The sequence below is a fragment of the Drosophila navojoa genome, chromosome 2 (assembly GCF_054131105.1).
Source record: "Drosophila navojoa isolate 15081-1374.11 chromosome 2, UAZ_NAV_1.0, whole genome shotgun sequence".
Lineage (NCBI taxonomy): Eukaryota > Metazoa > Arthropoda > Insecta > Diptera > Drosophilidae > Drosophila > Drosophila navojoa.
The window spans coordinates 17,932,139-17,950,358 of NC_142890.1; the positions used below are offsets into that span (position 1 = coordinate 17,932,139).

At 40.3% G+C, this 18,220-nt stretch overlaps 1 protein-coding gene across 1 annotated transcript in view; it reads left to right on the forward strand.

The window, feature by feature from the left end:
• The window catches only part of Jhbp3 (Juvenile hormone binding protein 3), an 80,350-nt gene that overhangs the window by 51,560 nt on the left and 10,570 nt on the right, over window positions 1-18,220 (forward strand). The gene's annotated exons all lie outside the window — the stretch shown is intronic.

Here is an 18,220-nt window from a genome sequence, read left to right on the forward strand (position 1 = left end):
CAACGTTGCCGAAACGTTTCCCTTGGGGCAGCGGCGAGTGCAGATCGTTACTTAAACGTGATTTTTGATTAAATTGAATATAAACACGGCGTCCCCCTCATGCCATGTTAACATTTCCCAAACGTATTGCAAGTGAATATCTAATTATACATTTAATATGAAGTGTTAGGTGTGTGAATTTTCAAATTTGGTCATAGGGCTGCCAGACTGCATAGCAATTAAGTATTTTTGCCAAGTATTTCTTCTAACTTTTTCATCCGAGTATTTCCTCTAACTATTTCCTCTCTGTATTTCCTCTTTGTATTTCCTCTCAGTATTTCCTCTAAGTATTTCCTCTAAGTATTTCTTCTAAGTGTTTCGTCTCAGTATTTTCTCTAATTGTTTATTCCAAGTCTTTAATGCTTAGCTGATCATTAGATCATTAAATATTTGCGCACACTTCACTTCACTTTACTGCACTGCAGGATTGACCCCCACCAGGCCTGGGTAACTGAAGAAATGCTGCAGCTGTTGCCCTTTATATAGGGCGACTATCACTTAGGCCCTACGCGGCGCTCAAAAGTTGAGTCTGACGTCAGGTAGAGGTCGTTGCAGTTGAGACAGAGACAGAGGGAGAGGGAGAGAGAGAAACGAAGAGGCAGAGAAAGACAGGGAGAGAGAAAGAGAGAGAGACAGAGAGGGAGAGAGGCAGAGAGAGAGAGAAAGAGACAGAGACAGACTGTAAGTTAGATAGGGAGACTAGCAGCGAGGCAGCTATGTAGACAGACATACGAGCAGGCTAGATTTAGCCTGAAATAAGCTAACTTGGCAGCACTGAATCGATAATTTGACTTCAGTTTTTAATCGCCCAATCGAACATGAATAGCAATTAAGTATTATTCTATATTTGCATATGAGACACTTGCATACAGACGTTTGTGCGTATGTGTGTTTGTGTGTTTGTGTGTGGCGCCAAAGCGTCTCATTTGCTTCATTGCTGTTGCTGTTTTTCTGGCTGCGCAACAGGTTGATGGCTTGACATATTGCCAATGTCGCATTCATTTACAAACCGCAAGGGGAGCGCATTGAAGCATTACAAGAAATATTACAACGAATTGTGTGTTGCCTCTGCAAACTAAATAAAAATGAAGAAAAAAGGGTTGCCCAATTGGTAAACGCCCATAAGGCTGCCGGACAGATGACAAAGTTCCCACACTTACATAAACCCACATGAATATAAATTGCCAAACGCGTCAAATCACATTTAAATTATGCACAAAAGTCGAAATGTAAATAGAATAAGGCGACTTTTCTCCCTTCTCATCAGATATCCTTTTTTTTCCGACGCCTGTAAATCGCATTTGCGCGCCTTTATTACATTTTACGTTCGATTACGTGACGTTGATTGTTGTCAAATTGTTGCCAGATTTAAATTTTCCTGAGCATGACTTTTGCTAAAATCCCATTGGACACATTTCACTGTATGTGTGCGTGAGTGTGTGAGTGTGTGTGTGTTGACTTTGCCACTAATTGGAAAATGGCGTGTGATTGCAAACACTTGTTCTAGCACTGGCCGCACCCCCGTGTAACGGTAGCCCCCCTGTTGCTGTGTGCTTTTAGCATTTATCGATCATCAGGCTGTGGCCCTCTTTTATTTTTGGCACTTTGCGTTTGCAGTTTATCGTAATGTGTTTTCGTGCTGACGCTAATTCAGCCGCGTTGGCTGCCCTCACCCCTCTTTCTCTTTAATCGTGATTAATTGTTTTGACGCATTATTTTGATTTGATATTTATCAAAATGTCGCAAAACGCGCGCTTAGCCTTTTATTATGTTTATTTAACTGATTAATCTCGGGGTATTTACGGCTCGTAAACATATATTTAGTGGGCGTGTGTGTGTGTGTGTGTGTGTGTGTAGACCCTTTTTCTGATGAAACTCTTCGAAATAAAATTTGCATTCAGCTTTTATGCTAATTTCTGTGTCGGCTTAGTTAGTGAAAAATTTGTTTTTCCTGCTGAATGAGCTACAACTAATTATTAGAAAAAAAAAAACATTTGACCATTACTCATGGCCATGTTTTAATAAATGTGTTTTAGGCTGATGAAAAATTGCTTAAAGTAATGTGTGAAAATATTTATGTATGCGACTGTCTATGACCTAAAAAAAATAGATATTAGATAAAGCAAGTTAGAAGTAAAAGTAACTATTTATGACTATATTAGACTTTCTAGATAATAATAAATAATTTTAGAATCTGTCTTCTTTCTAAATTTTTATTTATACAATAATATTTGACTTATCCATATCCCTAAAGTTAGATCTTTGTTCACTTCCATTCGGGCTTTATTTTGACCAAGTCTCGTAACAGCAAATGCCACAAACTGTCACAGTTTGTTCAGTATTCGTTAAATTTGACTCCGCCCTCAAATTGAATTTCATGTGAATTGGTAAGTTCGCTTTAAGGACGTCTACAGCTCCAGCTACACACACACACACACACACACACACACACTTAAGTTGGCCGTCGTTTTCATTGATTTCAATTTGCTTTCGTTGCGACGCCATATTTCAATTTCTGACCGTCGCACAATTTACAAGCCTTAGCATGTGTCTCCAATCTGCTCCGCCCCGGCCCCGTACGCAGGCTCCTCTCTCTGTGCGTATGTGTGTGCGTGCGCAGACAGAGGCAAGTTGGGGGGCTTAGTTCAGCAGACGGACGGGACAGCTTAATTGATGAACAAAGGCGTTTGGTCCAAAGTTTTGCTTAGGCGAGAGAGATACGAGCATGTCTCTGCAGAGACACTGGCATGAGCATGAACCAAAGGCACTGGGTTTCAGGTACTGAACTGTGTGTGTGTGTGTGTGAGAGTGTGTGTGTGTGTGTGTGAGTGTGTGTGCTGGGCCAGTTGTAGTCATCGTCTTCGTAGGACTTGCAGAAGTCGTACAAAATATTTAACACCCGCTGCGCGTATTTATGGGAGAATGAACCTGTGTCTTCGACGTCGTCGTCGTCGTCGTCGTCTCCACCATTTTGTCTAAGACGCGCACGCGGCCAGCTGGAGTTGGCTATATTAGTTCCATTTTGGGAATAAGTCGTGAACTATTTATGTATATATCAATATGTATATATATAAATATATATATGTAACAATGAAACTAGTTTTCATAGATACACATAAATATTTGATAAATTCTATGCATATAAAAGAGTTTATGAATCTAAGAATTCATAATTAATATATAATTAATAACAATAAAAATATATTAAATAAAATATTAGGTATAATTTGTTAAACTTATCATTTACTCATTCGATTTGGGAGTCTCCTTAAGTTCACTGAACCAGTTCAATTCATTTCATTTTAATGAATCCTTTAATTGTGAACGAACTGGAACAGCACTAATCCAGCGTCGTTCTCAACCTCGCTCGTGTGTTGTCTCCTTTGGCAGATTTGCAATTCCAATTGGCGCGACGTAGTCTTGGCTGTCGACTCTTTGTCTCTCTGTCTCTCTGTCTCTCTATGTGTCTGTTTGTCCGTCTGTTGTCTGGCGTTCGCTCTCCAGCGATGATTAGTGCTCAGCGCTGTTGCTTCCATCTCTGTCTAGTCACATTGGGGAGGGAGAGGGGAGCAACGCTTTCTCAATGGCCGCCAGCCGCTGCGGATGTCCCAGCTGTCCAGTGTTTGTCCTGCCCACCGTTTAACCTGATTTTTATTGCATACACAGCGCAATTATTTGTTTTATTAACTGTTGAACACGCAGCCTTCCATTTCGTCATGTTGAGCTCCCCTTTCATGTTGAAGAAAAAGATTGGAAAAACAATTGTAAATTGCTTAAATTATGAATTATGTTTGGCTTTCGTTTATGGGAAAGTTTCGACTTCTGTGTGGCATAGACGATTGTGTGAAATGGAATCTGTAACTCTATATATATAGAGAGAGAGAATGTGAATAGTTCGAACAATGTTTGGTTTCTTATGGCAATTAGCCTTATAAAGTAATTGACTGAAATTTGAAATTATAAATTATTATTGGACTTTGCCATGGGAAACTTGATTTAGTTGAACACATCTCAAATAAATATTGAGTAGAAGCAGTTTAATGAAAATATTTCTACAGCTATATCAATATTTGATATTTATAAGATAACATTTAATGTTTATTAGTTTCAATATCATTCGATTTCCTTTAATAGACTGTAATCGAATATGCCTATGGTCCGTGCACAGTTAACCTCTTTGATAAGGAACTTAATGATTATGACTCTTTCGCATCGGATAGACTCAGAGACTGTGACATTTATGACGGCCAGATCAGGGCATATCTCAGCATCGGCTCACATCTCCGATTACGCAGCGTGGCCAACAATGAGAGAGCTCTTCTTTAATATTTTAATTGAAACTTATATGTGAGGCAATAAAATTGATGAAAGCTGCACGTTACAGGAACCGAATGTTGTTGCTGCTGCTGCTGCTGTGCAGCTAGAAATACTTATATTTTAAATGCCGATAAAAGCGCATGTACGACATGCGACTAAACAAGGCACAGAACATGGCATCATTACCACCAGAAGAGCCAGCGCCATGTTTGATGATTAAATCTTGAAAATGTTAATGATGCCGACGATGCAGCCGTTAAAGCAACAACAACAACAACAACAACAACAGACAACAACAGAACCATCTTGGCCACAGATGAGCACAGATGGAGGCCAACGTCTCAAAGTGAGACAGCGCTAGGAGAGACCGAGACAGAGAGCAGCATGGAAATTAGCTGACGATCGTTAAATGAGCGGCAATTTTTGGTGACGCCGGGCCAGGGCAGGCCAGGATCGACGGATCGCATCGGATCGGATCGGATCGGTTTTCATTTGACGCGCTCTCGCTGGCAAAAAGGCGGCTTGATTTTGATATCGTTTTGAAGACGATTTCGATTTCGATTTCGGTCTGTTGATTAACCCGATCGACGCACGACTATCAAAATATCCATTAGCAATTAAAAGACTTATGACATTTTCAGGGAGAGCGCTACGCCAGTCCCCCCAAAAAAAAAAAATCGACTAGGTACCGTTCCACGGCATATACGAAGCACAAAATTATGAGACATTAATTGGATCCAAAAAGAAAAAAAAATGGAAACAGAATTATGAAAAATATTATTGCATTGTCTGGCTGAGAGGCGTAAAGCGTTTTCATCTTTGGTATAATTCATGGTTGTTGTTGTTGTTGTTGTTGTCTTTTAGGTTCTTTTGTTAACTGGTTTTATGTAACTGCGTTTCGTAGCGCAGACTGTTCTGGCTGTTTGTGTCAACTGCTTTTTGTTAAGGCTCTATGGCTGATGGCCTGGGTTGACGGTCGAGACTATTGAATATGGTGTTTATAAGGCGAATATATGTGATAAACTTAAGAATTGATAACTGGCAACTGTCATAGTGTGTGGAAAAAAGGATGGGCAGGAGACAAGTTACTGGGTATTGTTGTAGAACTTTGGTTTATAGCTAAGAATGTGTTGAAGTGGAAAAAGATTTTGGAAAATTTACCATAGAGCTAAAAAATGAATTCATAATATTATATCATTGTTATCGATTGAGTAGTTGATGATATATCTTATAGAATTACTAAAGATTTGTTAAGCCTATGGGAGCTGTTGGTGCAAGCTGAAAATCCGAAAATAATAAAGGGCGAGAGAAAGAAAAGTTGCAGTAGAAAATAATATCAAATTGATAATGCATAAACGTTGGATAGTTAAGGAAATGGCTAAAGTTTAGCAAAGTTTTTAAAGAAAAACTCGTAAAACTTTTTTAAGATTTTTGATATATGTATATTTTAGCAAATAACTTAATAAGTTCCAATACTATATGTAGAATATTCTCAAATCAGAGATTCAAACCGATCCACTAATAGTAATTCTTCAGCTCAAATCAAAACTGAACTTGATGTGTGATAACTCACTGATTTTTCCTATATATAGCTGATGTCTATCTACTCTATCTGCTCTGCCCTGCCATGCAATACAGCTAAGCTGATAATTTGATCAGCATTGTGCCGCTTGTCTTATGCCTATCATGGCTTAGACTGCAGACTCCGAGTCATACGCTATGCACATGCAAGCAAAAAACAAAAAACATATAAATAAATAAAAGGAGAAAAAATGAGAAAAAGGCAGCCGAAACACAGGCTCAGCTTCAGTCAAGACGTTGACTGGGATTGCATTCTCATTCTTGGAGCGTTTCGTTTGAGGAGGGCGGGGAGTCGGGTCGGGGCACACGTTGCTGTGCGTTGTCAAGTTTCTTAAGATTAATTGAACAATCAATTTAAAATTTTATAGGTTTTAAACTTTTCATTTCTCTTACACGATTCGAGTGAGGGTCTCCACCTCTCTGTCTCTCTCGCTCGCTCTCAGAGCTTTGTTGTTGTTGCTGGCATATAAATTTGTTTTCTTTGTATCTGTGGAATGGTCGGGTCAATTTAAAATTATGAAATAGTAGCGTTAATGAAAGATAAACTTGTGTGTATTTTGGCGCGTTGCCTCTTTAATCTGTCGATGAGATTCAGTGGATGCTCATAACGTAGGATAGTTCACACTTGCCAGGAAATCTTACGTGAATTATATATGTATATAGAAAATTTGGATTTGAGTTATAAATATTATCGTATTATTCAGAGATCTTCGCTGGGTTTTCTCTTGCTCAGCTTGGTCAAACAGCCAACATTAAAAATATTTTGATAGCCTCCACTATTAGGCGCCCATAAATGTTTATAAGCCAATCAGAGATTTAATTTCGTTACTTAATGTCGTCGGCACATTAAATTCAAAATTTGCCCAGTTGCAAATGTGACGACAAGTGGCTATTTCACCATTTTATGGGCGAGAGAGAGAGAGAGAGAGAGAGAGAGAGAGAGAGAAAGAGGACTGCTCTTACAAATATGGATAATCTTAGCCAGCTAACGTCATAAAGATTTTCTTAGGCATAAAGCAGCTGGCGCCATTTGCAAGCGGATGGAAATTATTTTAATGAAATTATAAATTAAATCGTTACTGCAGCGACTTTTATGGACACGCACATTATTTACATCTCCAGGGCCCATTAGAACCCATGTTCGTGTTCGTTTCTGTGTGCTTTTCGATCTGTGACGTTGCTAACACCTACAGTTTTTACTGCCTATAGACGCTCCAAGCGCTCGAGGCGTTTTCCTTTGTATTTAATGTATGCGCATTTTAATGCTAGTTTTTCTTCTCAACCTTTTTCTGGCTTTTTTTTTTTTGACTGTGGCGCATGCGCTACAAATTTTTATTGCCTATTTTTCAAATACAATAGATTTTCAAAACTATGAAATTGACAAAAGCAAACATTTTGTTTTCTTATAGACTATACACATCAAAATTTTATAATATTCAAACAGAATGCGGTCCAAAGGGACCTGAAAACGTGCCTAACTATGTAGGGTAAAAAGAAATTTTTTAAAAATATTTTAAATATATTCCAGAGATCTTTATGAACTTATGAACTTGTAGAGCTATAAGAAATTAAAGAAAAAAATATTTTAAATATATTCTAGAGATCTTTATGAACTTATGAATTTCTATACTTAAATTAAAAGATATGCGATGCTCTGTTTTGGCTTTAAGAAATGTTTCATTTAAACAATTCAAGCAAATATATAATAATGTAATATTATAATCCATAAATGTAATATATAAATTGATTGGTGAGTAGAAAATACTTTTAAAATTGCTCTAGCTTCATCTCTAATTAACAGCTCGATTTCCATTTGAAGAGAAACTTTGTTGAAGAGTTTCACTTTTGTTTGGCAATTGAATTTGCCATGCAAATAATACCTTCTCTAATAGCACATACATATATAGTATATATACTTATATATTGTAAGCATGTTTCTCCCATTTCTTTTCAGCTAGCTGAATTCTATGTTAATTTCACTTTGCCAACTTTTACATTCCAATTTTCCACACTGTCACCCCATGATATCATCTAATACCCTAACTAATTAATGAAAGTAAATTAATTTATACGTAAATTGTTTTGTTTAGAAACTGTCTTTTGACTCTGAGTTTGTGTTTGGGTCGACTCTTGTTTCTATTTTGGGCTTCAGCGCTCGGGCCACCTTTATCTCTGGCTTTGTTCGTCTACGCGTCGTGAATGCCTAATGAGAGAGCCAAGAAGGGGCCAAGTGCTCTTTTCCTTCCATGTCGGATTCTCGAACTGCCTTGCCTGCCAAGTGTCAAGTGCTCTTGGGCACAATTTAATTTGCCGTGTAATTGTTGATTTGGTTCCCAACATTTACTGGAACGTGGGAGCTTTACCTATATTCATTTCAAAGAGATAACTGTCTTACGGATGGCTTTATCGGCTTTGTACTGCCTCGAATGCGGGAATTTTAAATGGAAATGGAAATAGCATATGTATTATGTATTATGGTTCAAATATATATACTCTCTAGCAAAAGTTATCTAGAATTTGGCAAATTTCGGGTCAATTATCGTTCAATTAGTTAAAGCCACTAACGACAGTCATGTGAAAGGAAATGTTGTGGAAAGCTCATTAAGTGCTGATTGCAGATGTCAAGAGTCGGTTTCTGGCCCCATTACAATGTTGGCCAGAACAAGCGCATAAAGCAATTATTTGCATGCGACTAAGCGGGGGAAATTTAGCGAGAGAAAGAGACAGAGAGTGTGAGAGAGAGAGAGAGAAGAGCGAGTTTGTGCTCAACAAAGAGCGCAAATTGCAGGCGACAAAAATATGGCCAAATTGAACAAACAGCATAATAATGAACGCATTCACCTGACCTAGCAACACACACACACATGCATATATACACTCACACACACACACACACACACGCGAGCGCGCGCAGCTCGTATTTGAGTGCATTCATTTATTCAATTGTGGCCACTTGCTAGGACAAAAGCTGGCTAAGAGATCCAGCCTGGCCGCACAATGGCTAGCAAATTTGGCAAGCCACATTAACTCATTTGTTTGGCGCTGATTGTCGTCATCATCATCATCGTCGTCGCTGATTTGTATCTTGCAGATACGCAGGGCAGCTGGGCTGGCTGGCTGGCATCTTCAAGTTTCGTCCTTCGTCCTGGACTGGCGCTGTCAGACGCATTGAAATTGAAATTGGAATATTGCGGGGGGGCACCATAGAAACTATTCGGCGGCGACGGCGACATCAGCGTTGGCGGCGCGTGTTTTGTGTAACTGACATTTGCTTTTGTGCGGCGCATCCATAAGATACAAAGATACAAAAGTTGTTTGTGCGCCCTGTTATGATTCCGGCAAGACGTTCTTACTGTTGTTGCTGATGATTGCGCATAATTGGGTCATATGCTTGTCAGGAAAACGCGTCAGAGCTTGTTTTGCCCAACTCGCGCTCTCTCGCTCCCTCTCTCTATCTTTCTCTTTTTGTGTTTGCCTCTCTCTCTCTCTCTCTTTATATAGGCTCCCTGCTATGTATGTTTTTCCTTGGAAAGACACACGCTGAAGAATTTTCATTAAAATTGTCAGCTTTTCTTTTTACCCCCACCATTACTCTACCTCTCTCTCTCTCTTGCCTTCACTGCTCGTGTTCCTCTCTCTTTAAATTACTTTCCTCCTTTCTTATTGCTTGACAACAAGCTGCAAAAACTTTTGTCATTTATTTCACTTCGCTCGATATTTGTACTCTTGAAACTTGTGAGCCTATATTAACTATCTGTTTCATTTTGATTGTTTATATATGAATGAAATACCTCTGAGATCTCAAGCATATTTATAGCTATTTTTTTTCTATCTACGACTTTAGTTAAAAATAATGTTTCGAAATAGTTTAAATACTTTGCTTTTGGTTAGGATTTAAGTTTATTTGCTTTGAACTGTTTTTAAAAACTTTTACTCTATTTATTTCAGGTTAGTTATAGGCCTACTAATAGGATTTATAATAATCTTTTTATATTTTCTTCATTTTAGTTTATTGAAAATTTGTCTTTTCATTTTTCTTTTAGTCGCTGTTACTTTCCCTTTAAATCTCAATATTTCTCTCTCTCTCTCTCTCTCTCTCTCTCTCTCTCTCTCTCACTACTATAACTCAAATTTGCTATCTCTCTGTATCTCGTTCACTCCCTCTCTCTCTCGTAAACTCTCTTTCTGAAACTAGATATTTGATCTCTCTTCCTAAAAGTCTCTGTCTCTCTCTCTCTCTCTCTCTCTTTCTCTCTCTGTTTCTCTCTCAAATTCGTTTTCTTTCTTTCTCTGTCCTCCCTTAACTTTGTCATCTCTCCTTTTCTTTCTGTCTTCAGTAAGTGCATTTTGAGCTTCGTTAATAAAAGTTTTTGATTGTGTTGCATTTTTTTTTGTCTTCTGCCATTTCGTGCTTCTGATTGCGTACACAATTTTTTGCCAATTTTTATTGTGTGTCTCGTCGTTTTTATTTATTCCTTTCTTTTTTTTTTTTTTGCAGTGCATAATTTATGCCCGGTCTCCTCTGCTTCTGCATCTACAGTCCGTTCAGCTCTTCGCGCTTCTCAATGCTCTTTTGTCATCTGCGGCGTCGCCATTTTTTGCGCTTCCTGTGCCTGAGTCCCATCTCTTCGCTATGGTTTCTCCCACTTTGAGAGTCTGGGCCGTAGCTTCTGGTCTGGGGTCCAGTGGCCAGTGCCCGGCGGAAATGTATTTACACCAAACGTTCGTAAAATGGCGGCCATAAAATAAAGTTTTAACGGATGTTTACGCAATGCGCATGAATTGTTCAATATTGACAAGACAAGAGCGCCACGATTGGCGCTGAGGTCCGAGAGAAATGAGAGGGAGCGTCGCGTATAAAGCGGAGCTATTGAAATTTTAATGGGCCTGCTGTGGACAACACCTCTTAAACGGGGCAGCTGTATATAATGGAGCAGGCCTTAAAGCGCTAAAGCTCATTAAGCCCAGTGCAGTGATCCTGAAGTCAGTTAGTTACCTAGTTGAGAGCATGGATACCTTTTAGGATAAGAATGAAAGTACCGCAGAGAAAGTTTATTAAGGGCACAATTAATGTTGATAGGTAGATAAAGGGAAAAAGATTTTAATATACTTAAGATATATGTACATATAATTATTTAAAATTTTATAAATTATTTGAATCTTACTCTCCTAAAATTGGGAATTAAATCCGAATGAGATGTGAGTGCTTGGAGGGCTTATCAAGTCTGCTCCGCATATCAATGCAACTTTCAACTGCAACTTTGGGTGCGTAGATCTGTGTGCGTGTGTGTGTGTGTGTGTGTGTGTAATTTGAGTAGCCCGCAGTTCCAGGAGCTGTTAGCTTGGGCTCCGCTTTCTGGAGAACATGTGCTAATGACAACATGATTATGGGCTAGCAGACAAAGGGACAAGCATCAGGATGACGGACGCAGGACAACGCCCACTCAGTTATGACAGTGACAGTAACAGACGAAACCTTGAACGAGGGTTGAACTGGGCTCCTGCTCGGGCTAATCATTGCAAAAGATGATATCGTTGCCAATTTCAGCAATTGCGACCCTTAAGCATTGAAAAAGTTTACGGATAATAAATTTTTCATTCGTTGTCATTAAATCAGTGCGATTGGGGGCAAAAAAATGCGGGGTGACTATTAAATACCCTGTAGAGATGTGAGCGATAAAGATAACTGAAAGATAATATATATAGATTTTCATTACAAGAATAATTCAGATATTTTATGAAATATATGGCTTATACATAGAACACAACAGACTCGCTCTATCTAGCATATTCCCCAAGTTCGATCGAGCTACCTTTCAGAAGGATTTGTTGCGCAGAGGGTATCAGAGAGAGAAGAAAAAACATAATGACAAGGAACATGCTGCAAATGTCAGTGCAGACAGGAAAACGGAAACGTATTGGCGCAGTAAGGAAACTTGGCGCAATGGCCGACGTCCGAAAGAGACGGCTAGATGGGGGCAAAGAGAGAGGGAGATAACGAATGGGGAGCTCAGAACGGTTTTCTTTGGCCTGCTCCATTATTTCAGTATATCCAGACCCAGAAGACGGAAACGGATGTGGGTGCGAACAGCTTAAAGACGTCTGCCAAAAAGAAAGCGAATGGAAAGCGAGCAAAATATGTAACTGTAGTTGAAAAATGTCACAGGGACTGCGACAAATGTTGCTGCCAACATAAATTATAAACAACGAGCGGGCGCCGGGGCGAACTGGAAAATGATATTTCATTGAAATTCATTTGCCGCAATATGATAAATGTCAGTTAGGGCCACGGCAGATCAAAATCAAAGCAAATCACTTGCAAAGACGCAACAGAAAATTTTAATAATGAATGAGAAATATGTGAAGGCAAACGCCCAGAACTCAAATGCAGTCATCGACTGGCTGGCTGGGGCTGGTAGGGGAGGAGCCGGTACAGGGGTCGCCAGGACACGTGGCAAAGTCATCGTCGACGGCGGCACACTTCATAAATTTTGGCAGCAAGCAGTTACAGTTATGATTGCCAAAGTCAACGACAACGACAACAACCAGCAGCAGCAGCAGCGGCAGCGGCAGCAGCCGAAGCTGGCGGATGTCCGCCCAGGACATGCCCCCCTCAGCCCACACGCTCGACGCACAGGAAGCAAAGCCTTGGCTGGCAACCGCAGCCGCAACAACAACAACAGCAGCCCAAAAGTAAATACGGAAGAATTTTTGCACCGGAGCCAAAAACTCTAAAAGCCTCAAGCAAACAAACACAGCCAATGCCCGCCCGTTGCCACCCACAGGACCTGTGCGGGGTTACATTGTTGCCTCGGCGAGGATTGGTGCGCATGCCGCAATCAAATCATCTGCCAAGTTTATGATTTATTTAACTTTTTTAATTGACTTTTTCCGAGCAGGAACAACAACCCCCAACAATAGGGCTGCGTGTGAAAGGATAATGCTGGGTCTTCAGGCTCGCAGACTTCACTTGCAGTCGCTCCTTGCTAGGAAGTGCGTCATATGTGTGTGTGTGTGCGTCGTACCAGCGGATATCGAGGTGTGTGCCTGCGTGTGTGTGTGTATACCCATTGGGGTTGTTATCCTTCTGTGTGTATTTTTGTTGTGGGTGCAGACGACCGCGCGCACGCTTGTTGCAAATCCGGCTTAGTCTATTTATTTGAATGCCTATTTTTATGCTTATCCGGTTGCTTTAACATTTACATTTCTCACTTTTCACTTCTTCTCTTCTTTTTTTTATTTAACGCTCAAAAATACTTTTGATTTATGTAATGGTAATTACAGAGAGGAAGAGAGAAAGCGAATGGGGGGGAAGTGAGCAAAGTTCGCTAAGTAACTCCGAGCGAAGGTTGCTTTATAAACTTGAGCGGATATAATCTAAGTGAAGTCCTAGAACTATATAGACTTTGGGTCATAAATTGAATGTTGGACAGGATTAACGAGAAGGGTTTATTAAAGACATATATAAGAGTAAAATGAGCTTATATGTGCCAGTTGTAGTACTTGACATTTCGGATGGAAAGAACCATTAGAATACAATAGAATTATTAAGGATCATTCTCTCACTGTCTCTCTCTCGTTCTTTTTCTCCGTGTTCTTCACGAACCCCCTCTTGAAACACTCAAGATATCTTTGTCAAGGATCAGGAACGTTTATTTCTCATGCTGCTCAGCAGGATGGAATGCCTAAACACTGACCGTGAAGCTGGTTACTAATTTGACAGCCAACTAGCGCCAGCGTCCACTGCAGCGCCTTAGCGAACTCCCAAAAATATAATAATAAAAGAAACGAAAGAAGCAGAACACACACAAGCCAGAATCTCAAGCTCGAATCGAAAACTCACTTGTCAGTCGCTCCTTGTCAGCCAAAGGGAACTTTCAATTTCAGGCAGTTTGTGCAATTCTCAGAGTAGAAATATAATTTATGAGGCCAGAGCATTTGATGTATACATTTTAAGCTTTGTTGAGACACAAAAATGATTTTGATGGACATTTAACAAAACGACACCAGATTCAATCCACGCTGAAGGAGCTGCAGCCTAACCTGGAACCCAAGATCTGTTCCTTCGGGCAGCAGCAGCAGCAGCAGAAACAACAAAAACTCGACATATTTCATATTTTATTTATTATTTAGAAAGGGTTCGCTGCATAAATCAAAAATGAAATGAGTACGACATAACAACACCAACTCCAGCTCCAGCTCCAACTCCAACTCCAATCCCAGACCGAGTCCGAATCGCAGTCGTCGATGTTGTCCAATGACCAAAGCAGCAACCAGCATTTAAAACTCCAAATGAAAATAAACCAGCGCAAAATCGAAAAAAAAAAAAACAAAACAGTTCCCACATGTTCACAATTTTTATACATATTACTCGTACCTTATGAAAACCGGGCGTTGAGGTAAACGAGAAGAGAAAAAAATAAGCAGAACAGAGCTTGGAATAAAAACAAAAAGCGAACCCACAGATTTGCAACTAAGGCATAAAATATCATTCATTGAACATAATGCAAAGAGCTGACGCAGCTTTGATGCGCGAATTTCTGCACTGACAAAACTTTTGACAGCTCCGGCTCCGATTGTTGATAAATTGAATAAAAACCCAAGTGTATCAAAAAGGAGATTGTATATGAAAATTAATTGCATTAGCATTTGATGTGGTTTGCGAATGAGTCATGAGGAGCTAATTCTGAGTCATAAGCTACTTGAGAAGTGCATAGAAGGGCGCTGTTTGTCTATATAAAATATATGATATGCATATACTATGTAATATATAATGTGAGGATAATTCTAACAAAGACAAATTGCTTTGCATATAAGTTTTTGATTCAAGTTTCATTTGGAGTCATAAAGACTTCTGGGAATTGCGTAGAGGGGCATTAACAAATTCCAACTCTTCGATTTATACATGAGCTCTACTTAAAAGTATTGAGGTATTTTTAACTGAAATTCTATTAGTTTATTGATCGATTGTTTAATGGAAAGCTGAAGTTGTTAATCTAAATTTATTGCTAGCGAATTTCTTGCAGTGTAGTTGGCTGTGACAAGAAAGGGTCACATGCCACATTCAACAGCAGCCAAAGCAACAACAACAGCAACAACAACAAACAGTCAAATGTTATGTTTGGTATTTTTGCGTCACGCGTTGTTCAGCTTGTTGTTGTTGCTGCTGTTGCTGTGGTTGTTGCTGTTGCTGCTGCTGCTGCTAAAGTTTGCTTGCGCCTGCGCACACGCCTGAATGCGACGCGACGATATCAGTGAAATGATCGCAATCTCAACACAAAATTTGTGTTTGGCGCAGACATTTTTACTGCGCCAGCGCCTGGAAAGAGGAACGCTGGAACGCTGGACCTGCTGCTCCTTGCTGCCCCCAAAAGATGATGAAGATGAAGCAGCAGCAAATCTGCAAGCAATGCGACCAATCTACCAATCGACTACCCCTGGCCCAAGCCCCAAGCCCCAAGCCCCAAGCCCCGGCTCTGTCTGGCCAGCCAGAAAAGGCACCAGCCAACGTCGTGTTGTCATAATGAATGGCGCAGCTTAAGTCATTTCATTTTGGAGCTCAAGCTGAAGTAGAAGCTGATGCTGATGCTGAAGCTGAAGTTGGAGCTGGGGCTGGGGCTGGGGCTGGAGCTGAAGCCTGCATTGATTTTTTTTATAGTTCTGCTGGCGCCACGAAATATTAAATTACGCGCTGCTGTTTTTGTGGTCAGTCCTTGGCGAGCTGCGGCAAGGCCTCGGCCTCTCTCTTTCGCTCTTGCATTCTCTATCTTTGTTCTTGGAGACATTCCACATACGCCGTGTGCGACGTCAGCTCAGAAATTAATAACATAAACATTGCGAACGCTGCGCCTGGGCTATAAAAACTCCAGAGATCCATTGAAAAAAGGCCAATCGCAAAAATTGAAATTCCGGCTCGTAGAATTAATAAGTTAATTCCGCAAAGGGGCCACCCCCTCGCTCTCTCTCTCTCCCTCTCGCTCTCTCTGCTCGGCCATATTGAAATGTTTGTTTTGCATAATTACATTGGCGCTCTTGTTCGGCATTTTATGTTGGGCTTCTTTTTATGGCCAGAGCTAATTTCATGTGAGCAGATTTTATGATTTTATGTGAGCTCTGCCAGCTGCCTGTTTGTTCCACTCAACTTACAGCCGAGTGCGGCTCATTAAAAAGGTTAAAGTTGAGTCCGTTTAATGTCTTTGAGCCACATGCTCGCCCTTGGGGCTTGTCTAACAGCTAATTGCTTGGGTAATACAATGGTAATTGTTGTCTCAGCTACCGCGATAGTTGATAGTCTCCATAGTCATGGATTATAATTTATAGAATGATTCACTCAGCTGATTCTCTCATACTCATAACTGTATATACACTTGCTGTTGAGTATCAATTGCTTGAGAATCGCATAGAGAGGCTGTCTGGAGCGACAGGAGGAGGAGGTATGAAGAGAAAGCTGGTTTTCCTGCTTGCACTCAATCATAACAATTATGGCTGACACTTTGACTTTTTTCTAAGGTCTGGCGTGCGCGCACAGTGAGGCGAATATATATTTAGCAGAAATCAAATAACGATAAAAAATCACACGAATATTAATTCGCAGAAATGCAAAGACCTTCATGAGGAGCCATATCAGCCGAGCCAAGAGCAGCAACAGCAACAGCAGCCGCAGCAGCAGCCGCAGCCGTTTACCCCTTTGGCCATTATGAAATTTATAGTTGCGGTCTGCCTAGACCGCAGTTTTGTGGCCCCAAACGCAGGCCCAATGCCCAGCTGACCAGAGCTTTGGGTCGTGTGAGAATGCCATAGCCATAGCTGCAGCCGTAGCTGAGCCTGTTCCTGGTGTTGGGCCACATGTGCCCCCAAAAAACCAGACATAGCTGCCTGGCCGCCTGGCTCGCTGCTTGCCCATTGGCGCAACCCCGGGTTCAACTGCGATGCCACAGCGCATGGGCATTTTAGCCCCAAAACGTTCCAACTACTGGCCAAATCGCCGAAGTCTAATGCCAGTTGCTGCAGCCGTCGAATTGCGCTTTGTTTTTGCTCCTTTTTCTTTGTGTTTTCTCTTTTTTTGTAGGTTTTTATGCGAGCAACTTCCATGGAAGTGGCTTTAAGCCAAACGTAGCAAATATTTTTATATACGAGTACGAGTATAGACTCCACACTTATCGCCAAACAAGATCAATATGCACGATATCAATATGCCTTGCTTCGCTTCGCTTCGCCTCGGTCTTGGCGTCTCTGGCTCAGCCCAGCTTTAGCACTGCTTTGCTTTGGTGTTGTTCCTCTTTGCAGCGAACAAGCTCGAGCTGAACAACAGCAGAGCTTCAGAAACAAGCGGGGGTGTAGCCGAAACGGACACAAAACAGAGCAAAGGTATTCCAAATTTGCGAGCACATAGGATATATGAGGTGGGCAGCTCAGAGCAAGCCAATATGCAAACACTGCCAGGCTACGATGCAAACAGCAATATTATGAATAGATCAAGATCTAAGGGCGCATTCCTCAAATCACTGAACTAAACGAAATGTGAAAAGTTTTCCATTTCTGGTTAAAGAAGAGATCTACTAGGGCGAATCCTACAGTTTGTTTGCCATCCGTCCATATCTTTGCTGTTTTACTATATATATTCATATACCCACATTGTTGCCAGCGAGCGATGACTAATTGCTTAACAAGTGGCTGCCAAAAGAGCGAAACCGAAATGTCTGTCAGTTGTTGAAGATTTGTCGCGCTTGTCAATATGATTAGCCAGCTTCAATTTGGCGGTCTATGGCCCGAAAGCGAATTTTCGCGGAATTTCAAAAAGCCAACAACAAATATGCAATGACTGCTATATACAAACATTTTGAATGCCCCAAGCGATAAGGCAGCAACAGCGTCGGCCACAGCCACAGCGACGCTGCAGTCGACGTCAACAGCGATGATGATGATGATGACGATGATGATGATCGCTGTAGACAATTGTTGTGCATACCCTAACTATAAATAGTTTGAATTTGTCATAGTCTTTGAATTTAAGGAATGAGCTGAAATTGATAATATTATTTAATATAAACTTGTTCTGAAAAAAAAAAATAAAAGAAAATAAATAAAAAAATAAAATAATAATAAATAAATTAAATATTCTGGGAAAATCTAGAACATTATTCATAAAATTCCTTCTCTATAGTTGCATTTAAAATAAAATTAAAAAAATAAATAAATAAATAAAATATTCTGGGAAAATCTAGAACATTATTCATAAAATTCCTTCTATATAGTTGCATTTAAAATAAAATAAAAATAAATA